We start from the raw sequence: 26842 nt of genomic DNA on the forward strand, positions 1-26842 counted from the left end.
CCACCGGGAGCGGCGGGCGGGGTTCGGGCGCCAGGTGGAGCCCGCGGCGGCGGCGGTGACCCACCTGCTCGGCCCCGCCGGGACGTCCGGAGCGCGCCCGCGACGACCGTGGAGACCGCGCAGACCGGGGCGGCGGGGACTCGGAGCGGCGCGGCCGGCAGAGGGAGCCCGCGGCGGGGCGGGGCCTCGGGCGGAAGTCGAGGGGCGGGGCCGCGGCCGGAAGTGGGTCTGGGGGCGGCGCAGGCGCAGAGGCGCGGGCGACGCGGCGTCACGTGCGGGGGCGGGGCAGCGGCGGCGCGCGGGGCGGGGCGGGGCGGGGCGGGGCGGGGCGCGGCGCGCGGGGCGGGGCGGGGCGGGGCGGGGCGGGGGCGCGCGGGCCCGGCGGGGCGGTTGGCGGCGGCGGAGCGGCGCCGCGGGTCGCTGAGGCGGCGACTGACGGTCCGGGGCTGAGGCGACGGCTGAGGCGGCGGCGCGCTCCGATCGCCCCCGGGGCCGCGTCCCTCCCGCACCGCCGCCCCGGCCGCCCCGGAGCCAGGAGCGCGCGGCGGGGCCTCAGCGAGGAGGTAAGAGCGCGGCGCGCGTGACAGCGGCCCCGGCCCGGCCCGACCCCGCCCTGCACCCGGCGCTCCGCCCGCAGCGGACGCCCCTGCACCGGCCCGGCACCCGGCACCCGGCACCCGGCACCCCTGCACGCAGACGCCCCCTCACCCGGCACCCCGGCACCCGGGCCTGCCGGCCCTCTGCAACTGGACTCTCGCACCCCAGCTACACAGCAGCCCCCTAGACCTTGTGGGGCCTCAGACCCCACCCTGCACCCCCAGCCCCGCACCCCGCAGCACTCTTCAGACCCCTCAGCACCCCCGCCCCGCACCCCTGCAGCACCCCTCAGCACCCCCGCCCTGCGCACACGTGTTGGCAGTGGGTCTGGGGGCTCCCCCAGCGGTGGGCAGCACGGCCTCGCTCCCCACTGCGCCCCTGGGCCCGGGCCGGGTGGTCCAGGGAGGGAGGCCGGGTGCCAGAGCCGCGTCAGACAGACCCTCGCCGCGCCGCGCCCGTCAGGCGGTGACTGGACCGGGTGCCCCAGGGCTGGGGACGGGACGGGTTGGGGGCCGCCCGGGACGCGTGTTCTGCTGCTGCCAGCCGGTCTCGAGGCGTCGGCTCTGGCCGGCTGTGGACTCGGGTGAGGCCCACGGTCACTCTGGTCTGTCACCGGCTCTGAGGCCCACGGTCACTGTGGTCAGTCACCGGCTCTGAGGCTCACGGTCACTGTGGTCAGTCACCGGCTCTGAGGCCCACGGTCACTGTGGTCAGTCACCGGCTCTGAGGCCCACGGTCACTCTGGTCTGTCACCGGCTCTGAGGCCCACGGTCACTGTGGTCTGTCACCGGCTCTGAGGCCCACGGTCACTGTGGTCAGTCACCGGCTCTGAGGCCCATGGTCACTGTGGTCTGTCACCGGCTCTGAGGCCCACGGTCACTCTGGTCTGTCACCAGCTCTGAGGCCCACGGTCACTGTGGTCAGTCACCGGCTCTGAGGCCCACGGTCACTCTGGTCTGTCACCGGCTCTGAGGCCCACGGTCACTCTGGTCTGTCACCGGCTCTCAGGCCCACGGTCACTGTGGTCAGTCACCGGCTCTGAGGCCCACGGTCACTCTGGTCTGTCACCGGCTCTGAGGCCCACGGTCACTCTGGTCTGTCACCGGCTCTCAGGCCCACGGTCACTGTGGTCTGTCACCGGCTCTGAGGCTCACAGTCACTGTGGTCTGTCATTGGCTCTGAGGCCCACGGTCACTCTGGTCTGTCACCGGCTCTCAGGCCCACGGTCACTGTGGTCTGTCATTGGCTCTGAGGCCCACGGTCACTCTGGTCTGTCACCGGCTCTCAGGCCCACGGTCACTGTGGTCTGTCACCGGCTCTCAGGCCCACGGTCACTGTGGTCTGTCACCGGCTCTGAGGCTCACAGTTACTGTGGTCTGTCATTGGCTCTGAGGCCCACGGTCACTCTGGTCTGTCACCGGCTCTGAGGCTCACAGTCACTGTGGTCTGTCACCGGCTCGGGCCCACGGTCACTCTGGTCCGTCACTGGCTCTGAGGCCCACGGTCACTGTGGTCCGTCACCGGCTCTGAGGCCCACGGTCACTCTGGTCCGTCACCGGCTCTGAGGCCCACGGTCACTGTGGTCAGTCACCGGCTCTGAGGCCCATGGTCACTGTGGTCTGTCACCTGCTCTGAGGCCCACGGTCACTCTGGTCTGTCACCAGCTCTGAGGCCCACAGTCACTCTGGTCTGTCACCAGCTCTGAGGCCCACGGTCACTGTGGTCAGTCACCGGCTCTGAGGCCCACGGTCACTGTGGTCAGTCACCGGCTCTGAGGCCCACGGTCACTCTGGTCTGTCACCGGCTCTGAGGCCCACGGTCACTGTGGTCTGTCACCGGCTCTGAGGCCCACGGTCACTGTGGTCAGTCACCGGCTCTGAGGCCCATGGTCACTGTGGTCTGTCACCGGCTCTGAGGCCCACGGTCACTCTGGTCTGTCACCAGCTCTGAGGCCCACAGTCACTCTGGTCTGTCACCAGCTCTGAGGCCCATGGTCACTGTGGTCAGTCACCGGCTCTGAGGCCCACGGTCACTCTGGTCTGTCACCGGCTCTGAGGCCCACGGTCACTCTGGTCTGTCACCGGCTCTCAGGCCCACGGTCACTGTGGTCTGTCACCGGCTCTGAGGCTCACAGTCACTGTGGTCTGTCATTGGCTCTGAGGCCCACGGTCACTCTGGTCTGTCACCGGCTCTCAGGCCCACGGTCACTGTGGTCTGTCATTGGCTCTGAGGCCCACGGTCACTCTGGTCTGTCACCGGCTCTCAGGCCCACGGTCACTGTGGTCTGTCACCGGCTCTCAGGCCCACGGTCACTGTGGTCTGTCACCGGCTCTGAGGCTCACAGTTACTGTGGTCTGTCATTGGCTCTGAGGCCCACGGTCACTCTGGTCTGTCACCGGCTCTGAGGCTCACAGTCACTGTGGTCTGTCACCGGCTCGGGCCCACGGTCACTCTGGTCCGTCACTGGCTCTGAGGCCCACGGTCACTGTGGTCCGTCACCGGCTCTGAGGCCCACGGTCACTCTGGTCCGTCACCGGCTCTGAGGCCCACGGTCACTCTGGTCCGTCACCGGCTCTCAGGCCCACGGTCACTCTGGTCTGTCACTGGCTCTGAGGCTCACGGTCACTGTGGTCCGTCACCAGCTCTTCTTCTTCTAGCATTTGCCCTTCTTCCGTAGCCAGTCAACAGCGTCAGGTTGAGCCTGATGTCAAGTTCCGAGACCTCCTTTGAATCTGGAGAGGTGGCAGTCATTGACTATGTGGGTCATAGTCTGTCTGGAGCCGCAGGGGCAGTTCGGGTCTCTGGCTCCCCAGCGATGGAACATAGCGGCGCACCGGCCATGGCCTGTTCGATAGCGATTGAGGAGGGCCCAGCTCTGAGGCCCACGGTCACTCTGGTCTGTCACTGGCTCTGAGGCCCACGGTCACTGTTTGTCTGTCACCGGCTCTGAGGCCCACAGTGACTGTGGTCTGTCACCGGCTCTGAGGCCCACGGTCACTCTGGTCTGTCACCGGCTCTGAGGCCCACAGTGACTGTGGTCTGTCACCGGCTCTGAGGCTCACGGTCACTGTGGTCTGTCACCGGCTCTGAGGCCCACGGTCACTGTGGCTGTGAGGCCCCCGGTTCGTATTTGATGCTTGAAAGTTGTCTCCCTTTGTCAGTGTCAGTGATGTGTAGATGGACCTTGAGGAAAACCGGAGTTTTAGAGCTTTTATGAAAAGGTGAACTTCTGTGGAGATGAGTGATCAGGCTGCTTTTCACAAGCACTTGATAAAATCCTGTAGAAGTGTTCTCTTTTTGCTTTTTCAGTGTTTAAGAAAAGGTTTATTAACGGGAGAGGGAGAGAGAACATGAACCAGGCCTCAAACCCGGGCCCAGTGTTTTATCAGCTAGCGCTGCATCCTGGGCCACAGTTTGTATGGAAGTGTAAGACGGTCGGAAATAGGGCTTTTCAAAGCCGTTTATACAGATACTTAAGAATATTTCATTAACTGATTGATGAACTCTTTCCTTCCCAGCCGATTCCTGAACTCTGACAGCCCTAGTGGTTCTTGTGGGGGTGGGGGTGGGGTGGGGACTGAGGGGCCGGGAAACATCGGTTTCCGCCCGGCTGGTTTTGGAGCTGGAGTTTGGGGTGAGCCTTCTCGTGTGTGCAGGCCCGGGGCTACTGCTGAGCCGGTGCCCGCCCGTCCGCCGCCACCCAGGTCCGTCGGCTGGGTCCCTCTTGTTCTCACGGGGCGCAGGCGGGAGACGCTGAGGGGACTGAGGCGCAGAAGTGCGGCAGAGCTGTGCTAGCTTCTCTCCAGTTCCTCCCTGTACCTGTCTTGTTTGTACCGGGTTTCGGCCTCCTTGTATCAATCCCGTATCCACATCTTGCCCCTGGCTATGATCTTCCCAGAGTTTATTTTTATGACAGACAGACAGACACGCACGCACGCATGCACGCACGCACGCACCAAAGCCCGCCGGGCTTTGGCAGATGCTGGTTCAGGCAACCGAACCTGCCCTGTGCCGTGTGGGCCGCGCTGTCCCCTGCCGGCTGGGCTCAGCCCTGTGCCCTGTGGGCCGCGCTGTCCCCTGCCTGCTGGGCTCAGCCCTGTGCCCTGTGGGCCGCGCTGTCCCCTGCCTGCTGGGCTCAGCCCTGTGCCCTGTGGGCCGCGCTGTCCCCTGCCTGCTGGGCTCAGCCCTGTGCCGTGTGGGCCGCGCTGTCCCCTGCCTGCTGGGCTCAGCCCTGTGCCGTGTGGGCCGCGCTGTCCCCTGCCTGCTGGGCTCAGCCCTGTGCCCTGTGGGCCGCGCTGTCCCCTGCCTGCTGGGCTCAGCCCTGTGCCGTGTGGGCCGCGCTGTCCCCTGCCTGCTGGGCTCAGCCCTGTGCCGTGTGGGCCGCGCTGTCCCCTGCCGGCTGGGCTCAGCCCTGTGCCGTGTGGGCCGCACTGTCCCCTGCCGGCTGGGCTCAGCCCTGTGCCCTGTGGGCCGCGCTGTCCCCTGCCGGCTGGGCTCAGCCCTGTGCCGTGTGGGCTGCGCTGTGTCCTGCCCGCTGGGCTCAGCCCTGTGCCCTGTGGGCCGCGCTGTCCCCTGCCCGCTGGGCTCAGCCCTGTGCCCTGTGGGCCGCGCTGTCCCCTGCCCGCTGGGATCAGCCCTGTGCCCTGTGGGCCGCGCTGTCCCCTGCCCGCTGGGCTCAGCCCTGTGCCGTGTGGGCCGCGCTGTCCCCTGCCTGCTGGGCTCAGCCCTGTGCCCTGTGGGCCGCGCTGTCCCCTGCCCTCTGGGCTCAGCCCTGTGCCGTGTGGGCCGCGCTGTCCCCTGCCCGCTGGGCTCAGCCCTGTGCCGTGTGGGCCGCGCTGTCCCCTGCCCGCTGGGCTCAGCCCTGTGCCCTGTGGCCGCGCAGTCCCCTGCCCGCTGGGCTCAGCCCTGTGCCCTGTGGGCCGCGCTGTGTCCTGCCCGCTGGGCTCAGCCCTGTGCCGTGTGGGCCGCGCTGTGTCCTGCCCGCTGGGCTCAGCCCTGTGCCCTGTGGGCCGCGCTGTCCCCTGCCCGCTGGGCTCAGCCCTGTGCCGTGTGGGCCGCGCTGTCCCCTGCCCGCTGGGCTCAGCCCTGTGCCGTGTGGGCCGCGCTGTCCCCTGCCCGCTGGGCTCAGCCCTGTGCCCTGTGGGCCGCGCTGTCCCCTGCCCGCTGGGCTCAGCCCTGTGCCGTGTGGGCTGCGCTGTGTCCTGCCCGCTGGGCTCAGCCCTGTGCCCTGTGGGCCGCGCTGTGTCCTGCCCGCTGGGCTCAGCCCTGTGCCGTGTGGGCCGCGCTGTCCCCTGCCCGCTGGGCTCAGCCCTGTGCCGTGTGGGCCGCGCTGTCCCTTGCCCGCTGGGCTCAGCCCTGTGCCGTGTGGGCCGCGCTGTGTCCTGCCCGCTGGGCTCAGCCCTGTGCCCTGTGGGCCGCGCTGTGTCCTGCCCGCTGGGCTCAGCCCTGTGCCCTGTGGGCCGCGCTGTGTCCTGCCTGCTGGGCTCAGCCCTGTGCCCTGTGGGCCGCGCTGTCCCCTGCCCGCTGGGCTCAGCCCTGTGCCCTGTGGGCCGCGCTGTCCCCTGCCCGCTGGGCTCAGCCCTGTGCCCTGTGGGCCGCGCTGTCCCCTGCCCGCTGGGCTCAGCCCTGTGCCCTGTGGGCCGCGCTGTCCCCTGCCTGCTGGGCTCAGCCCTGTGCCGTGTGGGCCGCGCTGTCCCCTGCCTGCTGGGCTCAGCCCTGTGCCGTGTGGGCCGCGCTGTCCCCTGCCTGCTGGGCTCAGCCCTGTGCCGTGTGGGCCGCGCTGTCCCCTGCCTGCTGGGCTCAGCCCTGTGCCCTGTGGGCCGCGCTGTCCCCTGCCGGCTGGGTTCACTTGCGCTCACGCCACCTGCTCCTCCCCTCCCGTAGGACTTTGGCGGGAAGCCCCACGAGTCGCCTTGGCCGGGCTTTCTCTGGCGGAGAGCAGGCCTGTCTGCTTGGGCAGGTCCCGCCGCTGGCCCTGGGATGTGCGGTGCACCTGCACGGGAGGGGGCGGAGGGCTGGAGCGCGGCCTTGGCTCTGACAGCGCAGAGACCCCCGTGCTCCTCTGGGCAGAGCCTGCACACGAGACCCGCCCGCCCGGCACCCCCACGCGTACCTCTCAGCCCCCTCGCCCCTCGGGCCCTTGCTGTCCCTCTTTGGCCTTGCTCTTTCCACTCCCTCCGAGTCCAGGACCGTCCAGGCGGGTTTTCAGGAAGCCGCCTCCTTCCCACCGACCCCAGGTCCCTCCCTCGGTCCCTGCTGGCCACGTTGCCCAGGGCACTGAATTTTTTGGTCTTGAGGCAGAGTTCAGCTTGGTGGTTTTTAAAAGTATTTACTCATGTATGCTTTTGGGATAGAGACAGAGACAGACAGAGGGCTGGGAGGGGGAGATCAAGGGGTGAGAGAGAGAGAGAGACCTGCGGCCCTGCCTCACTGCTCAGGGGGCGCCGGAGGCTTGAGCTCCTGTCCTTGTGCACTGTGACGTGTGCCCTCAACCAAGTGTGCCCTGCTCAGCCCCGAGCGTTTTTTTTAAAGGGCCTTTTGGGATCAGCATGCTCCGTATTAACTTCGACCTGACTACTTCTTTTTTTTAAATATTTATTTATTTTCCCTTTTGTTGCCCTTGTTGACCGATAATTTTTTTTAAAGTATTTATTTATTTATTTATTTTGCCTCCAGGTTATCGCTGGGGCTTGGTGCCTGCACTGTGAGTCTACTGCTCCTGGAGGCCATTCCTCCCCCCCCCCCCCCCCCCCCGTTGTTGCTTTTGTTTATCATCGTTATTGTTGTTGTTATTGCTGTCATTATTTCTGGATAGGACAGAGAAATGGAGAGAGGATGGGAGACAGAGAGGAGAGAAAGACAGACACCTGCAGACCTGCTTCACTGCTTGTGAAGCCACCCCCCTGCAGGTGGGGAGCCAGGGCTCGAACCGGGATCCTTATGTCGGTCCCTGTGCCATACGCCACCTGTGCTTAACCCGCTGCGCTGCCGTCCAACTCCCCTCTGTCAAAAAGTCAGTCACCTTGATGTGAAAAAGTCACCTTGATGTGGTGAAGCCCTTGTAATTCACCTGCACTGAACCCACTGCGCTACCGCCCGGCCTCTAAAAATGTATTTTTTAAAATAAATTTTGAATCTTCAAATAAGCACAGAGATGAGGGTTAGGGAGGTGGCAGAGGCCCTGGGTTGGATCCCTGGTACCCAGATGCCAGGCAGTGCTCTTTCCCTTACGCACACACACACACATGCACACATGGCATATTTCTGGGTAATTAGAGACAGTAAGTATGTAAAAATACATTGAGGGAGCCGGGCGGTAGCACAGTGGGTTAAGCGCAGGTGGTGCAAAGCGCAAGGAGCAGTCTCAGGATCCTGGTTCCAGGCCCCAGCTCCTCACCTGCAGGGGAGTCGCTTCACAGGCGGTGAGGCAGGTCTGCAGGTCTTTCTCTCCCCCTCTCTGTCTTCCCCATCTCTTCAGTTCTCTCTGTCCTGTCCAATGAAATGGAGAAAAAAAATGGCCACAGGACCAGTAGACTTGTAATGCCAGACTGAGCCCCAGTGATAACCCTGGAGGCAAATAAAATAAAGTAAAAGAAATTTGATTAAAATTAATACAAATTGGAAATTGGGCGGTAGCTCAGCGGGTTAAGCGCATGTGGCGCAAAGCACAAGGACCGGCATAAGGATCCCGGTTCGAACCCCGGCTCCCCACCTGCAGGGCAGTTGCTTCACAGGTGGTGAAGCAGGTCTGCAGGTGTCTGTCTTTCTCTCCCCCTCTGTCTTCCCCTCCTCTCTCCATTTCTCTCTGTCCTGTCCAACAACAACAACATCAGCAATGGCAACAATAACAACCACAACAATGAAACAACAAGGGCAACAAAAGGAAATAAATGAATATTAAAAAAAATTAATACAAATTGTGGTCCGGGAGGTAGCGCAGTGGATAAGGCTTTGGATTCTCAAGCATGAGGTCCCGAGTTCAATCCCCGGCAGCACATGTACCAGAGTGATGTCTGGTTCTCTCTCTCGCTTTCTCCTATCATTGCTCATGAATAAATAAATAAAATCTTTAAAAAATTAATTCAAATTAAAAAAAAGCACACAGGTCATGTATGTACAGCTCAGTGAATTTTCACCAAGTGAATACACCACTGAAGTGTAATTTAAGTTTTAACCTACGCCTACGACAAGGAACTGAATCTTCATTCCTACGGGGCTGGGCTAGGCAGCATGATGGTTATGCAGAGACGCTCATGCCCGTGGCTTCAAGCCCCTGCTTCAACTCACTGCACCACCAGTGGCCAGAGCTGAGCAGTGCTCACAAAACCAGAGTACTAGTCACTACACCTCCACAAGCCATCCCATGCCCTCTCCTAGTCACTAATCTGGTTGAAAGAGGATTTTATTTTAAATGTGAAAGCTTTTTCACAGATTGTATCTTTAGACATACAGGAGACGTCAGTGTATGAGACTCTGGTTCTATACAGTGAACACATCTACACATTTTGGCTTTTGTGCTATAGACACTGAAAATCACACAGGACTAGATACTCAACTGTTCAGGTGTCGGGTATTTGCACACTTAGGTAGACATTTAACTTAAATGCCATTTAAAAACGATTTTATGTTATATTTATTTATTCATTCATTCCCTTTTGTTGCCCTTTTTTAAAAAAAATTATTTATTAATGAGAAAGATAGGAGGAGAGAGAGAAAGAACCAGACATCACTCTGGTACATGTGCTCCTGGGGATTGAACTCAGGACCTCATGCTTGAGAGTCCAATGGTTTATCCACTGGGCCACCTCCCGGACCACAACCCTTGTTGTTTTTTTATTGTAGTTATTATTGATGTTGTTGTTGGATAGGACAGAGAGGAATGGAGAGAGGAGGGGAAGACAGAGGGGGAGAGAAAGACGGACACCTGCAGACCTGCTTCACCCGCCTGGGAAGCGACTCCCCTGCAGGAGGGGAGCCGGGGGCTTGAATAAAAATGTCTTTTTACCAGAGCACTATTTGTGACTTCATAGTGTCAGGTATGAGAGTCTTTTTAAATTTTATTTTATTTTGTTTTTTTCCCCTTTTGTTGCCCTTGTTTATTGTCGTTACTGTTGTTGTTGCTCTTGTTGGATAGGATAGAGAGAAATGGAGAGAGGAGGGGAAGACAGAGAGGGGGGAGAGAAAGACAGACACCTGCAGACCTGCTTCACTGCCTGTGAAGCGACTCCCCTGCAGGTGGGAAGCTGGGGGCTCAAACCGGGATCCTGATGCCGGGTCTGTGTGCTTTCCGCCATGTGCACTTAACCTGCTGTGCCACCGCCCAATTTTTTTTTTTTTTAAACAATTTATTTATTCATGAGAAAGATGGAGAGAGAGAGAGAGAAAGAACCAGACATCACTCTGGTACATGTGCTGCTGAGCTGAACTCGGGACCTCATGGTGGAGAGTCCTGTGTTTTATCCCCTGTCCCTCCTTGGAGTTTTTTTAACCAGAGCACTGATGAATTCTGGCTTGTGGTGGGGGGACTGAACCTGGGACTTTGGAGCCTCAGGCATGAGAGTCTCTTTGCATAACCATTATGCTATCCACTGCTGCCTGGCATGAGAGTCTTTTCGGTGTGTTGCACCAAAGTGAAGGACTCTGGGGTGGTGGGGAGAGCTCGGGTCCTGCAGCATGACGGCAGGAGGACTTAGAGGGCCTAGGCTGTTATGTGGAAAACTGGGAAACGGGACAAGTACAAAATACTGTATTTTACTGGCGACTGTGAACCACTAGTCTCCCAGTACCCAATAAAGAAAAAAGGTCATCCCACTTAGAGAGAGAGACTTTATGCATAGCCATCATGCTCTCTCCTCTGCCCGTGATTGATAGCATTTCCAAATGTAGAGAGCGTGGCCGTGTGAGTCGGCCTGCTGACAGGGTGGGCACAGGAAGCACGTACTGTGCCGTCCACGTGCTGTCCGCCATCCGCCTTTGTATGGGAGTCATGTGGGGAGCGTATGTGGCGGCGGGGTCACCCTGGGGGCAGCGAGTGTGATTGTACATGGACAGAGGCGGGCACGGGCTGTCCTGGGCCGGAGACAGCTGGCTGGCTAACCCTGCATTCTCGTTTGTTTTCCTGGCAGTAACTTTGCAGTGCTTGCTCACAGTTTGAGTTTTTCTAAAACTTTAAGATGATGTGTTCCTTTGCTTGTGAAGGCATCATTTTAAACAGTTTTTAAAGGGCTGGGTTTTCTGTCTTTACTGAGCTCATCAGGGCCGATAAGTGCAAGGAGCCCGGGCTTTTAACCTTGGTTTCCGACAGCTGTGCTTCAGCTTCCGGACTCGTCACTTAGGGGCTGTTCCTTGTGGGCAAGTCACTTAACACTTTTGAGCTTCTAGAAGCTTTGCTTCTGACATAAGGACATCTGCCTCATGGGGTTGTCCTCAGAGCTACAGAGTCGAGGACCAAGCACATAGTCGACACTCGACAGGCCTTTCCCTCCTTTTTGTATGTGTCTGTTTTCCTGCTTAAATGAGATAAGGGTTAAGGAATCGCGCTGTGCGCCATTTAGAAGCCCCATCAGCTTGCTGCTGTCAGCAGTGAGTCTCACAGGCAGAGTCTCCAGGCCAGTCGTCTCTCATATGTCAGGATAGTTTTCGTAAGATTTGTTTTCTGTATTACGTAGGAGACAGAAAGGAGGGAAAGCCAGAGCCACACTTTGGCACATGTGGTGTGCGGGTGTGAGCTGGCAACCCAAGGCCTCTGCCTCCCTGTGAAGCTATTTCCCCAGCTGCCGTCCTGTCTCTCATTTAAACAGACCTGAAGGAAAGCTTTTCCTGGCGGCCTAGCTGATGGATCAATGGCTGTTGGATCTGTTGGTTCACTGTGAGGTGTCCTCACAAAGTGCTGTGTGCCACAGACAAACATCCCTGACGTCACTGACAGATTGCCGTGCTATTGCTGTCTGCACGTGGAGCGATTCTGGCAGTCTGTCTGCTTCTATTGATCGGGCCCTAGCGACCGGACAGTCGCCGTGCTTCCTCTCCGTGTTCTGTGCGTTTCTGTTGTTAGTGTACGGGAGGGTCTCCCGGAGCTTCTGCGCATCTGCCAGATGACTCTTCTCCGTCTCCCCCTCCCCTCCCCTCCCCTCCCCTGCCCCTGCCCGTCCGTCCTCCTCCTCCTCCTCTTTGTTGGCGAGAGAGGGGCCGTGAGAGCACACTTGAGCCGTGTTCGGCGTCCTTCCCTAGCTTCGGTGTGGCGCTGGGGATTGGACCCAAAACCTCACAGCTGCAGAATCTGTGCTCGAATGCTGAACCGTCTCCCCAAACTTAGAAATGATTTTTATTTTTATTTACTTATTGTTTTTAAAGATTAGGCAGCTCTTTCAATTGTTTTCTATTATCTTCATTTATTGCATAGTGACAGCAAGAAATTGAGAGGGAAGGGGGTGATGAGAGAGAACTACAAAACTACAACAACAATAAAAAACAACAAGGGCAACAAAAATGGAAAATAACTATATATATATATATATATATATATATATATATATGGGGAGAGACAGAGAGACAGAGAGACAGACACTGCCAACAGTGCTTCACCACTTGCAAAGCTTTCCCCCTGCAGGTGGGGACCAGGGCTGCAAGTGTCTTTCTTTTTTCCTTTTTTTAAAAAAATATTTATTTATTTATTATTTATTTCCCCTCTTGTTGCCCTTGTTTTATTGTTGTTGTAGTTATTATTGTTGTTGTTATTGATGTCGTCATTGTTGGATAGGACAGAAAGAAATGGAGAGAGGAGGGGAAGACAGGGGGAGAGAAAGCGACTCCTCTGCAGGGGAGGAGCTGGGGGCTTGAACCGGGATCCTTAGGCTGGTTACTTGCGTTTGGTGCCACGTGCGCTTAACCCGCTGAGCTACTGCTGGACCCCTATCAGTCAATTCTTATCTGCTCTGACTGTTCTATGGTACCTGGCTCAGAAAGGACAGTAACTTCTCTGCGCACTTCCCAGCTCACTCAGCTGACTTTTCCAGATAGAAGGAGACAGAGACAGAGAGTCAGGGAGAGTAGGAAAGACAGACACCTGAGAGAGACAGACAGAGAGCCAGGGGGAGAAGGAAAGGCAGACAGACACCTGAGAGAGACAGACAGAGAGCCGGGGGGAGAAGGGAAGACAGACAGACACCTGAGAGAGACAGACAGAGAACCAAGGGGAGAAGGAAAGACAGACAGACACCTGAGAGAGACAGACAGAGAGCCGGGGGGAGAAGGAAAGACAGACAGACACCTGAGAGAGACAGACAGAGAGCCGGGGGAGAAGGAAAGGCAGACAGACACCTGAGAGAGACAGAGAGCCAGGGGGAGAAGGGAAGACAGACAGACACCTGAGAGAGACAGAGAGACAGAGAGCCAGGGGAGAAGGAAAGACAGACAGACACCTGAGCACCGAAGCTTCCCAGGTGCTCTGGGGCCCGACCTGAAGCTGCGTCAGGTGCATGGCAAGGCAGGTGCCTCCCAGATGAACTTCAAGCTGATCCCACTTCTTGGCTCCCGGTGAAGGCAGCTCTGGATCTCGAGACCTGGCCCGGGTTTGCATGTGCGGGGACTCAAGTTCTGTCCTCGCTGCCTTCTGGACGTTCCCCCGTTCTCCCGGAACGTCCTTTCTCCTGGACTTGCGGGCTTTCCTCCCAAGTCCCAGCATTCCATGCATTCAGAGGCCGGCTGCCTGCAGTCCCTAACGCAGATAAGAGGTGTCTGCAGGGTGTCGAGAAGATAGGAGAATGCCACCAGGGGTGAGAAGGTGCTTGGGGAGAGGCTCACCGAGGCTACCTGCGCTCTGGGAACTGCAGGGGCCTTCTGCTTTCTGGAAGACCGTGCCGTGGTGGCCCCAAGGCGACGCGATGCTCATGGTTTTCTCCTTGGCTTGGGGCGCAGAGTGCTCAGTGGTGTTGAGTTTGCAGGGATCACTCAGCCCGCTTTGCCGCCTTCCCTGTCCCAGGTCCCCGTGGCCCGGTGCGCGCCCCGCCCAGACCCGGTGACTGTATGGCACTGAAGCCGTACAGTTGGGTTCTTCTGAGTTTAATGAGTATATCCTGTGATTTTGCTTAACGACTGATCGAGACGTGATGGTGAAGCCCTGCGGCGGTGTAGCAGGCTGTAGCTCATGAGACCTTGCGGCATGAAGCGTTCCCGTGCGCTCCTGATGCAGATCACTCCTCCCGGTCTAGTCGGGCTGCTGAGTGATGATGTCCGCTGTTTGCTGTGCCGCTGAGCGTCCCGTGCCCGCGGGGTGTTTGCGAGTTTGTGTTGCTCTTCAGCCCACTAGAGTGGGATTGCTAGGCCGTGAGGTCAGCACATGCTCCAGTCTGGAGAGGGCAGAGGCGTGTTTTGAGTGACTTCTTAAGAATACTTATTCTCGGGAGTCGGGCGGTAGCGCAGTAGGTTAAGCGCATGAGGCTCCAAGTGCTACCACCGGTTCGAGCCCCCGGCTCCCCACCTGCAGGGGCGTCGCTTCCCAGGCGGTGAAGCAGGTCTGCAGGTGTCTGTCTTTCTCTCCCCCTCTCTGTCTTCCCCTCCTCTCTCCGTTTCTCTCTGCCCTATCCAACAACGACCACATCAATATCAACAATAAAACAACAAGGGCAACAAAAGGGAATAAATAAATAAATGTTTAAAAAAAGAATACTTACTCTCCAAAAAAAAAAAAGAATACTTATTCTCAGGAGTCGGGCGGTAGCACAGCAGGTTAAGCACACATGCATGGCGCCAAGCGCAGGGACCGGCGTGAGGATCCCGGTTCGAGCCCCCGGCTCCCCACCTGCAGGGGAGTCGCTTCACAGGCGGTGAAGCAGGTCTGCAGGTCTCTCTCCCTTTCTTCTCTCTATTTCTCTCTGTCCTATCCAACAACAATGACAGCAATAACAACAATGATAATAACTACAGCAACGATAAACAACAAGGGCAACAAAAAGGAAAAGATGGCCTCTAGGAGCAGTGGATTCATAGTGCAGGCCCGAGCCCCAGCAGTAACTCTGGAAACATATATATATATATATATGATATCAATCAGTGTATGTTAAATTATAGAATTAAGAGGTTACCTGTAGATTCTTCTGGACTTTGTATACAATCATGTCATATGTAAATGATAACAGTTTTGTTTGGAATTCTTATGCCTTTTGTTTGCTATTTTTCTTTCTTTAAAAATAGCACTTATTTATTTATTGTATAGAGACAGAGAAATGGAGAGGGGAGGGGAACAGAGAGGGAAGAGAAAGAGACACCGGCAGCCCTGCTCCACCACTCCTGAGGTGGCTTCCCTGCAGGTGGCGAGTGGGGCCTTGAACCTGTGCCCTTGTGCACTGTTGTGGGTGAGGTAGACCAGGTGTGTCACCACCCAGCCCTCTATTTGTTCTTGGTCTCTGTGGCCTAGAAAGTTGATCAGGTTCACCTTTGTCTCGCTCTTGATTTCAAAAGAAAAGTGTTCAGCTTCACCGCATGACGTATGCAGAAACCTCTGCTCAAATCTCAGAACTTTTCTCCTGAGATATGAAGACGCGTGCATTGGACTGTTAGGGATTTACTGAAATCCGACCGGTCATGTTAAGCGCCCTACGAGTGCATCTGCCTTTGTTTCCATGGGGTGCACACACAACGCGACCGCACGGCACGGGCTTTTGAGGACGAAGCCTCTTCGGGGTGTGCTGAAATTCACCAGGAAGGCCGCCGGGCCGGGGCTTGTGCTCTGGGGGGTCTTGGGTGACTGCTCCTGTTTCAGCTTCCACGTTTGTGTTCTGGTCTCTGTGGCCTGCGCCTGCCGTATCACTCCTCCCTGACAGTTCTGACTCTGCTCATTAGGCTCTTCTCTTGACGGCTTTGCCAGTCTTCTTTATCTTTTCAAAACCAGTTCTCAACTTCATTGGTCTTTCGTAGTTTTGAAGGGGAGGTGGGGCTTTCTGTTTCATTTATTTCTGTTGTGATACCTAGTTTTCTGTTTGTTGTCTTTTTCCAGTTGCTTTTAGGTATAAGGTTGAATGATTATTTGTGATTTTTCTCATTCTCCCTCTATTATTACTGTTGTCATTATTGCTATTTTGCCACCAGGACAGTTGCTGGCGTCTGCGTGACTCCACTGTCCCTTTTGCTTTCAGTATCGTTTCCAAGTGCACAAAAGCATGAGAATGATTTGGTATCATATATATTTTGTGTACTTTTTCTTTTTCTTTATTTTTTTAACCAGAGCACTACTCAGCTCTGGCTTATGGTGGTGTGGGGGATTGAACCTGGGACTCTGGAGCCTCAGGCATGAGAGTCTCTTTGCAGAACCATTATGCTGTCTACCCCCCCATATATTTTCAGTACTTGAACATCAACCCCCAAAATGCTATGTCCTGCCTGCTTATGAAAAGTCAAGGCTCTGCCTTCTGGTCGGCCTATGGAAAAGGCTGTCTGTCTGTCCAGGCTTTAGTCGGCCTACGGAAAAGGCTGTCTGTCCAGCTTGCCTCTCAAAGTCTCTCAGCCTGCAGCAAGCACTGTGCTGTGGTTATTGGGTGGGCACAGAACTGTGGTGGTGGGCACAGTTTGGAACTATCCCCCATGGAAGTCAGAACAGGAAACAGTTGCCTCTCTCAGAGGTTTGAAAATATGTTTTAATGGAGGTGGGGCAGGGAGGGGAGCCAGAGCATCAGTCTGGGGTGGTGTTTGAGTTGGGAAATCTTAGCATGCAGCATTACTTTCTTGGTTTTAAAAATGAGGGCAGGGGCAGATAGCATAATGGTTATGCAAAGGGATTCTCATGCCTGAGGCTCCAAAGTCCCAGGTTCAGTTTCTTGCACCACCAAAAGCAAGAACTGATCAGTACTCTGGTAAAATAAATAAATAAAATAAATAAAAATCAGGTAACATCTTTTTTTTTTTTTTAAAGATTCCATTTATTTTTTAATGAGAAACATAGGAAGAGAGAGAAAGAACCAGGCATCACCCTGGTACATGTGCTGTCAGGGATTGAACTTAGGACCTCATGCTTTAGAGTCTGATGCTTTATCCACTGCACCACCTCCCGGACCACCAGATAACATCTTCTGTACCAGTTTCTCTGTGGATGCTACCTTTTCTGCTAATCCTTAAATAATAATTTTTGTTTTTTACCTCCAGGGTTATCACTGAGGCTCGGTGCCTGCACCATGAATCCACTGCTCCTGGAGGCCATTTTTTCCCTTTTGTTGCCCTTGTTGTTTATTGTTGTTGTTATTATTGTTGTTGTTGGACAGGATAGAGAGAGGAGGGGGAGAGAAAGACAGACACCTGCAGACCTGCTTCACCACCTGTGAAGTAACCCCCCTGCAGGTGGGGAGCCGGGGGCTCGAACTGGGATTCTGATGCTGGTCCGTGTGCTTTCCACCATGTGCACTTAATCCGCTGTGCCACTGCCAGGTCCCCTTTTTAATTTTTTTAATTATTTTTATTTATTAATTAGATAAAGACAGCCAGAAATCAAGAGGTGAGGGGCTGATAGAGAGGGAGAGAGACAAAGAGACACCTGCAGCCCTGCTTCACCACTTACAAAGCTTTCCCCCTGCAGGTGGGGACTGGGGGCTCGAACCAGGGTCCTTGTGCACTGTAGCATGTGCACTTAACCAGAAATGCCACCACCCGGTCCTAAAAATGTTTTTTTTTTTTTTTTTTTTTTTTAAAGCCAGAACATAACTTTGCAAATTAACTTGTCCCAGGTCAGACAATTTCCCCCATGTTTTTTTGGAGAGTGTATTGGTGTCAGCTCACTGAGCTACCAAATTTACTATTCACTAGAATACTTGTCAGTGTTGCTAGCAGCTCTTGGTTGTTTTCTGTATAGAGACAGAAGACTGCTGTCCAAATAAGACTGGTGTCCACCAACAGATGAGTGCTACTCAGTGCCGTGCAGTGAGGAGATCTCTTGCTGTAAGATCTCTAGAACTGGAGAGAATCTGTCCTCGAGAAGGGTGGGTATCTGGCCTGAGAAAGCAGGCCGGCAGTGCTCCAGGCTGACCTCAGTGCAGGTTCCCAGGCCTGGGGGTGGGGAGGGGAGCCCCTGGGGGTCCAGCGGCTTCCATCCAGGAGGATGGAGGTCAGAGTGGGGGGCTGACCTGCCCCACGTGGGGGTGGGGGGCGTGAGGCTGCTGCTGAAGCCTCTTCAGTTTGTAAAAACAAAAAACTTGTTCAAGAAGAGGTGGAAGAAAGACAGCTCAGTGTGCCGCATCCCATGGGACTGTGCTAGCGAGTCAGTAGCAGCCTGTGCTTTGAAGCCTGGGGCACTTCAGGGGCTGGGAGAGCACAGGATGGCAGGATGTTGTGGGGAGGTGGCGTTGCCCTGGGCATGCGTGGGGCCTGGAGCGGGAGCAGCACAGGTGGAGGAGGGTGGGGAACTTGAGTCTGGCAAGGAGTCTGTCTGCTTCCTTGCGGCAGCACTGAAGTGATAGGGGAAGCAGTTACTACATGTGCTGGTCTTTTTTTTTTTTTTAATATTTATTTTATTTATTTATTCCCTTTTGTTGCCCTTGTTGTTTTATTGTTGTAGTTCTTATTGTTGTTGTCATTGTTGGATAGGACAGAGAGAAATGGAGAGAGGAGGGGAAGACAGAGAGGAGGAGAGAAAGACAGACACCTGCAGACCTGCCTCACCGCCTGGGAAGCGACTCCCCTGCAGGTGGTTGAGCCGGGGGTTCGAACCGGGATCCTTACGCCGGTCCTTGTGCTTTGCGCCACGTGCGCTTAACCCGCTGCGCTACCGCCGGACTCCCTGTGGTGGTCTTTTTAAAAAGCCCCCGGGGGACTTGTGCTGAGACTCCTGGGAAGGTGGTCAGTGCTGCTTGGCATGGCTAGCTGCAGCCCGCTAGTTTGTGTCAGCTAAGTCCGGCTTCTCAGAAGCTAATAATGGGGAGTCAGGAAAGTCACGCGGTGCTTCTCTATATTCTCCAGATATTTTAGATTCATTTTACCAGAGCACTGCTCAGCTCTGGCTGATGGTGGTGCAGGGGATTGAACCTAGGTGGGACCCTGTAGCCTCAGGCGTGACGTGAGAGTCTGCATAACCACCATGTTATCTCCACCACCCCTTTTCTATGCAGAAAATGCATCTTGACTTTCCGATGACTGATCTTTTCGTTCTTACAAGAGTCGCTGGTACTTGGACTTAGATCCCATGGAGCTAGGAATGAACTGACAAGTTGGATCTGAGGATGCACCTTACTGGAGCCGAGTATTATGCCTACGTCTAATGGTCTTGCCAGATGAAGTACTTGCTGACTGTTGGAAATGTTATTACTAGTGATTTAGTAATGGTTTCTGAGATCAGGAGGTTACAGGACTAGAGTTTCCACCCACTACCGGAGCGCTAGGCTGCTGGCACCTCCCCACAGCCGCTGCGGTTCTCACAAGATCTCAGACACAAGCTTGTGTGCTTCCATTGAAATTACATTAAAAAAAACATTTTAACATTTATTTATTCCCTTTTTGTTGCCCTTGTTTTATTATTGTAGTTGCTATTGATGTTGTTGGATAGGACAGAGAGAGATGGAGAGAGGAGGGGAAGACAGAGAGGGGGAGAGAAAGACAGACACCTGCAGACCTGCTTCACCGCCTGTGAAGCGACTCCCCTGCAGGTGGGGAGCCGGGGGCTCGAACTGGGATCCTTAGGCCACCGGTCCTTGCGCTTAACCTGCTGCGCTGCCACCCGACTCCCTATTGAAATTAAATGTAAATCCATCCACTTTTCCTCCCTTCCTCCCTTCCTCCCTCCCTCCCTTCCTCCCATCTTCCCTCCCTCCCCCCCTCCCTCCCCTCCTCCCCCTCCCCTCCCCCTCCCTCCCTCCCCCTCCCCCTCCCTCCCTCCCCCCTCCCCCCTCCCTCCCATCTTCCCTCCCTCCCTCCCATCTTCCCTCCCTCCCCCCCCTCCCCCCTCCCTCCCTCCCTCCCATCTTCCCTTCCTCTCTTTTTGCCACTGGTGTTACGCCGGGGCTCAGTGTTTGCATGCTGCGGCTGAGCCTGTGACAGTCTCTTCTTCTTCCTCTAGTTAGAGGCTGAGAGACAGAGAGAGAGAGAGAGAGAGAAGGGGAGATGGTGCAGCATGTGCACAGGCTGTGAGCTGCCCAGGGCTTAGTGCTTGGTGAGCTGCCTGCTGGCCCCTGTGTGCTGACTTCTGAAAGTCTTACTGGGTTGTCGGAAAAGTTCTGATGTATTCTTCTGTGTTTTCTAGAGAAAGTGCCATGAGTGGAGGATGCCGGGACTTTTCTGACAACCCAGCTGTATCTTCCACGCGAGTGAAGCCGTGTGGTCGTTGTCCACGTGTCACTCCACCGAGCACGGTCACCTCCGGCCCCATCCTCTCCGTCCCAGAGGGCATAGTATCTGTTTACATTTCAGAGTGGCATTCTGCCGCGTCAATACGCATCCCTTAACTTGCTTAGCTGGGCTTCGGTCGGTGGGCATTGGGGTGGCTTCTGGAGGCTGCTTATTGGGACGAGCACGAGCCATGAACGTAGGGTGCGCAAATCGGCTTGTCGATGCCCAGGAACCAGGTGACGGCTCCATGGAGAGGGTGAGAGGCACACTTTCTAGCTCCTCCCAGTCACAGGGCCATGACACGATTCTTGCTGCCCTGCTCATCTCGCTGTGGGGATGAGACTGAGAATATATTGTCACCCCAGAACGTGAGATTTTAAACACCATCCTCCCGTCTTGATTATTTGGGAGACGTGCAGAGTATTTGGAAGCTCTCTCCTTGTGGAACTCAGCAGCTGTATAGATGAGTCCTTTGGACAAAGCTGATACTGCTTTGTAGTACGGCACATTTCCTTTTGATCTGAGATATATATGTATTTACTTTCTATATTTATTCCTGAATAGAGACGGAGAGAAATTGAGAGGGGCGGGAGAGATGGGGACACACACACACACACACACACACACACACACACACACACACACCTGCCGCCTTGCTTCACCACTTGTGAAGCTTCCCCCTGCAGGCGGGGACCAGGGGCTTGAACATGGGTGCTTGTGCGCTGTGAAGTGTGCACTCAACTTGGTGTACCACATCCTGGTCCCTTTCCTTTATCTGTACTGATGACACCTTTTTGAGTATTTAAGTTTTTTAGCAGTGAAGCTAGATGATTCTTCTTCTTATTATTTTATTAATTAATGAGAGGTAGGAGGAGAGAGAAAGAACCAGACACCACTTTGGTGCATGTGCTGCCAGGGATTGAACTCAGGACCTCATGCTTGAGAAGCCAATGCTTTCACGGCACCACCTCCCGACCACTTAAGATCATCATTATTTTAATGTTTTATATATTAATTCATGAGAAAGATAGGAGGAGGAGAGAGAAAGAACCAGACACCACTCTGGTCCACGTGCTGCCAGGGATTGAACTCAGGACCTCATGCTTGAGAGTCCAGTGCTTTATCCACTGTGCACCACCTGCTGACCCTATGGTTATTTTTTCATTAGAGCACTGCTCAGATCTGGCTTGTGGTAGTGCTGGGGCCTTTGATGCCTCAGGCATGAAAGTATTTCCTGACATTATACCTTCTCCCCAGCCCTAGATCTCCATGTTTTAGACATAACATTTTATTACAAACAAACACTTTATATTGAGGAAATGTTGATTTATAAGATTGTTTTCACGAGGGTTCAGTTCCTCATCTCTGCCTAAGACAGATGTCTGCACACCTTACCCTCCACACACTTGTTCTGTTGTTGCGTCCTCTGTCTACTGTGTGGCGATGACTGTGTGACCTCACCTGATGACGCTCATCAGTAGGTTTCTGTAATGAGTCAGATGTAAAGAGAAAGGACATGTGTGTGATAAGGGAAGTTATACAACTCAAACCAAAAGGCAAAGGGAAAAGACCCTCCCCTTCCCCTTCCTGGAAATAGCACTGCGAGCCTGATAGAAAAGGTAAGAGCAACTTCACGCGTGTCTCTGAAAACTCAGTCTTGTCGGCACACAGCACCAAGCAGTGTGTTTACACTCTGCAGTTAGTTCTTTGTGGTTTTTTTTTTTTTTTTTTTGCTTCCAGGGTTATTGCTGGGGCTTGGTGCCTGCAGTAGGAATCCACTGCTCCTAGAGGCTATTTTTTTCCCTTTTTGTTGCCCTTGTTGCTTATCGTTATTGTTATTGTTATTATTATTATTGCTGTCGTTGTTGTTGGCTAGGACAGAGAGAAATGGAGAGAGGAGGGGAAGACAGAGAGGGGGAGAGAAAGACAGACACCTGCAGACCTGCTTCACCGCCTGTGAAGCGACTCCCCTGCAGGTGGGGAGCTGGGGGTGGGCGGGGGTGTTGAACCGGGATCCTTACGCCGGTCCTCGCACTTTGCGCCACGTGCACTTAACCCGCTCTGCTGCCACCTGGCCCCCACTTTGTGTCTTTCTTAAGGGAACTTCTAGTCTCAGGGGAGCTCTGTGCTCAGCTTTTGTTCCTCGGCCTTCTCCTCTCTGCTAACTCAGTGCAGTGAGCGGCATGGTGAGCTGGCCTGGTCTGGCCCACACCCCGCCCGCCCGCCACAGTGACTGTCCCGCCCGCCACGTGGCTCCCCGTTGGCCTGTGCTTCTGAGAGGACTGCTGAGGGCTAAGGGCGCGGGCTGCTGTCTAGGTCTCAGTGACGGCTGCGGCCTGTGTGGTCTGACTTTGTTCTCCAAATGGCCGTGCTGGCTTACAGCATGAGGAGGGGTTCCCTTTCCCCGTGACTTGGAGTGCTGCGTGTCATCAAGTACCTCTGCGTAGGCCTTTCAGCCCTCGTTTCTCACTTGTGAGATTTGTTCTCGGTCTCAGGATCCTGACCCACAAGTGCAGTGCGTCAGGCCTTGTCAGAGATTATGACGTAAGATTTCAAGAGTCCCCAAAGCCTACTTCCTTCTGTCAAGCTTTTAAAAACTGATTTGTGCCTTTACATGTGACTTTATCTTCATGCTGCTTTTACATAGAGAAGGCTGAGAGAGAAAGACAGACAGACAGACAGACAGAGGAAGAGAGCACAGCACCAAGTCTTGTGCACTGCAGTCGGGGCCGGGTCTGAGCCCCGGGGCACTTGGCAAAGCAACTAACCCGCATTTATGTGTGTTTTTGAAGTTATTTATTTTATTACAAAAAAATCTGAGGCTAGTCAATCCAGGAAATGACTGTGTCTTAGTGCTTGACTAAGGCCTCTTGTAGTTTGGAGTTCTAACGTCAGTGCGTGTTTCTGTTCTCGTGATGGTTCTGTACGGGAGAAAATAGTTTCAGATCACAAAGGTGATAAGGGTTTGTATCCAGAAGTTAGACAACTCAAAGGCAAAACAAAGACAACACGCAAATAATGTGACTGGAAATGGGCAAAGGACTCAAAGTACATAAGGTCATACAAAATTCGTACATGATGGATCTGCCATCGATTAAAGCCGTTGGTGCCGGCATGGGGCGGTGACACGCTGCCCTGGGAGGCCTTTGACCTGAGGCTGAGCTGCGCGTGTCTCTGTGTCTCTCTCCCTCTGCACGCGCAGCTCAGCGCGTCCACAGCTGTGCAGCTGTTTATTGTGATGGTGGCTTTGAATGTCAGGGGCTGCTGCTTCTTGGAAATCTACTTGTTCTTCAGGTTTGGATTTAAGTAGCTTGACAATGAAGAAAGCATCTGAGCGTGTACCAGACAAGTTCGGCACCTGAGTTGAGACCTGTGACCTGTGTGGGCGCCAGGAATGTGGACGGCAAGGGGTGCCTGGATTCAGAGACCGTCGCACCGCAGTGGGTTGTTGCTGACGGGGAAGAGGCCGTCCGGAATGGCCGAGGGAACGGAAGGGAGCCAAGTCGCACCCCTGACAAGGGCAGCCGGTGTCCGAGTCTCTCTGACGGACAGTGTGGGCGAGGCCGTGCCTCCGCCGCTCAGTGCCTGGAAAAGCAGTGCGTGTCGCTAGCAGTCGGGCGCTTCCTGGAGGGCACCAGAGAGTCGCCCTGTGGACGGGGCCGGTCTGAGCGAGTCCAGCCTCCTCTCCCCCGCTGGGCAGTGCGGGCAGGCCGGCCACACTGTGCCAGAGACGCTGGGCGGGTGGGAGCGCTTGAAGGGGCGGGTCCCGCGCAACGCACACCAGGCCTCTGTCATCTGGACTGTGGTCTTGTGTCACCGCTGCCTCTGCTGAGCTTAGCTTGTGGTGGTACAGGGGATTGAACCTGGAACCTTACAGCATTAGACATGGGACTGTTTTGGTGTAACTGTTAAACTATCTGCCGTGCCCTTGTATCACTTTTAATTGAAATACCACATTAAAAATCTTTAAAAATTTATTTAAAAGAAGACATTAACAAAACCATAGGATAAGAGGGGTGCAACTAACTCCACACACTTCCCACCACCAGATCTCCGTATCCTGTCCCTTCCCCTGACAGCTTTCCTAGTTTATTTATTTATTTATTTCCTTTTGGTTGCCCTTGTTTTATTGTTGTAGTTATTATTGATGTCGTTGTTGGATAGGACAGAGAGAAATGGAGAGAGGAGGGGAAGACAGAGAGGGAGAGAGAAAGACAGACACCTGCAGACCTGCTTCACCGCCTGTGAAGCGACTCCCCTGCAGGTGGGGAGCCGGGGGGGCTCGAACCGGGATCCTTACGCCGGTCCTTGCGCTTTGAGCCACCTGCGCTTAACCTGCTGCGCTACCGCCCGACTTCCTTTTTAAAAAATATTTATTTATTTATTCCCTTTTTTTATTGCTGTAGTTATTGATGTCATTGTTGTGGGATAGGACAGAGAGAAATGGAGAGAGGAGGGCAAGACAGAGGGGGAGAGAAAGACAGACACTTGCAGACCGGCTTCACCACCTGTGAAGCGACTCCCCTGCAGGTGGGGAGCCGGGGGCTCAAACCAGGATCCTTACACCGGTCCTTGTGCTTCGTGTCACCTGTGCTTAACCCGCTGTGCTACCGCCTGACCCCCAGCTTTCCTATTCTTTATCCCTCCGGGAGTATGGACCCAGGGTCTTTGTGGGATGCAGAAGGTGGAAGGTCTGGCTTCTGTAACTGCTTCCCCGCTGAATATGGGTGTTGGCAGGTGGATCCACACTCCCAGACTGTCTCTCTCTTTCCCTAGTGGGGCAGGGCTCTGGGGAAGCGGGGCTCCAGGACACATTGGTGGGGTCGTCTGTCCAGGGAAGTCTGGTTGGCATCATGGTAGCATCTGGAACCTGGTGGCTGAAAAGAGAGTTAACACACAAAGCCAAACAAATTGTTGAACAATCATGGACCTAAAGGCTGGAATAGATAGTGCAGATGAAGTGTTGGGGGGGGTGTCCTCCATTTTGCAGATAGCTAGTAGGCATATTTTAGTTATATTTCAAGGGGCCTGTAGCTATACTAGTGTTTTTTCTTTTCTCTGAGCCTGAAATCTGATATGCAGGTGGATCCAAGTTATTGTCTGGGGAGTTGATGTCATGGCTGGAAAAGGGACAGAAAGCTGGGTCAGGGAAGAGAGTAGCTCCCTAATATGGGAAAGGGGTATAAGTATTGTTGACTGTAAACCCCATCGATTTGATGTGATATCTGGGGCTCATATTCAGTTTAGGAGCCTGTGTGACCTCTGCATCCCTGTAGATCTGAGCTCACACTCTGTGGTCATGAGTAGGAACATTCCAAGCTGCCCCAATTTCAGGACCCATCTTCCTCAGGTGGAGCACAGAGTATGTTGTCCAGCCTCCCTTCGGAGGATGGAACATTCCCTACCATTGTTGATCCAAGTTGAGGGCAAGGTCCTATGTGGGGGGGCCACAAAAGGGTCCATTGTGTTGTTCCTGATAGAAATGACCGATAACAACGGAGAGAGGGATTTATTTGCGGTCTGGGCACATCACGTCTGTTTGGGAATCTCAGGACTCCCCGACTAGGGCCCCAGCTGATGGAGTGGCCTGATAGTGACTAAAGAGTCATCATTGAAGTCTGCCAGTCTCTTGCCCTTATTCAGCTTTTACAGTCCTTGCTTTGCTAAGGTTAGCTTTGGAGTGAGTGAGAGAACTGTAATAGGAAGTAGTAGACACTATTTCATTATGAACTTTATACTGACTCACTGTAGACTATTATGTACTTTTGCTTTCAGGTGTATATTTTGCCCTAATTTATGGATACATGTGAACATAGGCTCTATCTCACGGGACCTGGTCCATATCTAGGTTTTGGGACTTTGTTAGGAAGTGAACTACCTGGAATGGAATTAGAGAATCCTATGAAAGGAAAGATCTCACCCGAGTAATGAAGCTGAAGGGTTGTCATTCCACTCCTGAAGTCTCTGGTCACAGTCTGAAGTGAAGCATGCTGAGGTGGCACTCGTTGCGTTGATTAGGCTGGGATCGGCAGATGCAATATTATGTGGTATGAACTGAGAGAAGCATGCAGGAAAGTGAGCCGGGACTGGGGGAAATATAGGCTCTATAGGGGAAATGTGAGGTTCCTGCTGTCTTAGAGTTCAAGAAACAATAGATAGTTATTGTTATAATCACGTTATTTGGTAATTGGGTTAATTTTGAGAAACCCCTTTCTGAGGATTTGCTGTATAATACTTAACATCACCATAATTTATGTCCTTTGACATTATTTGTTTTTTAAAAATATTTATTTATTTATTCCCTTTTGTTGCCCTTGTTATTTTTCTTGTTGTAGTTATTATTGTTGTTATTGATGTCGATAGGACAGAGAGAAATGGAGAGAGGAGGGGAAGACAGAGAAGGGGAGAGAAAGACAGACACCTGCAGACCTGCTTCACCGCCTGTGAAGTGACTCCCCTGCAGGTGGGGAGCCGGGGGCTCGAACTGGGATCCTTATAGTGGTCCTTGCGCTTTGCGCCACCTGTGCTTAACCCGCTGCACTACCGCCTGACTCCCCGTTGACATTATTTGTATGTAGGTGTGTCACCGGTTGCTTCTGTTCTCCCTGGTCTAGGCTTTTGAGAGAGTCAACAAATGAAAGACTCAGCCTGTGTATTAAAAAAACTCAGTCTATGCTTAAAAAAGTTTGAGACATACATCAATTTTTCTCCTCTCATATTAATTAGTGATTTATATGATTCCAAATTAATAGGAGTGTACATTAACACCATTCCCACCACCAAAAGACTGTATTTCATCCCACCCTCCCACCCACCCCCGCCGCCCCAGGAAGCCGAATACCCACCCTCATCCTCACCCCAGGGTTTTTACTTTGGTGCCCTATTCCACACATTTTTTTTTTCTTCTTTGGCACTCACTTTTTTTTTTTTTTTTTTGCCTCCAGGG

General features: G+C 54.4%; 1 protein-coding gene across 6 annotated transcripts in view; it reads left to right on the forward strand.

The window, feature by feature from the left end:
* Nucleotides 1-341: 341 nt before the first annotated feature.
* The window catches only part of MYO9A (myosin IXA), a 159504-nt gene continuing 133003 nt past the window's right edge, over nt 342-26842 (forward strand). For all 6 annotated transcript variants that reach the window (XM_060175603.1, XM_060175605.1, XM_060175608.1 and 3 more), the window contains exon 1: nt 342-563. The gene's annotated coding sequence lies outside the window, so the exon portion shown is untranslated. The remainder of the gene's footprint in view (nt 564-26842) is intronic.

Source organism: Erinaceus europaeus, chromosome 16 (assembly GCF_950295315.1).
Source record: "Erinaceus europaeus chromosome 16, mEriEur2.1, whole genome shotgun sequence".
Classification (NCBI taxonomy): Eukaryota; Metazoa; Chordata; class Mammalia; order Eulipotyphla; family Erinaceidae; genus Erinaceus; species Erinaceus europaeus.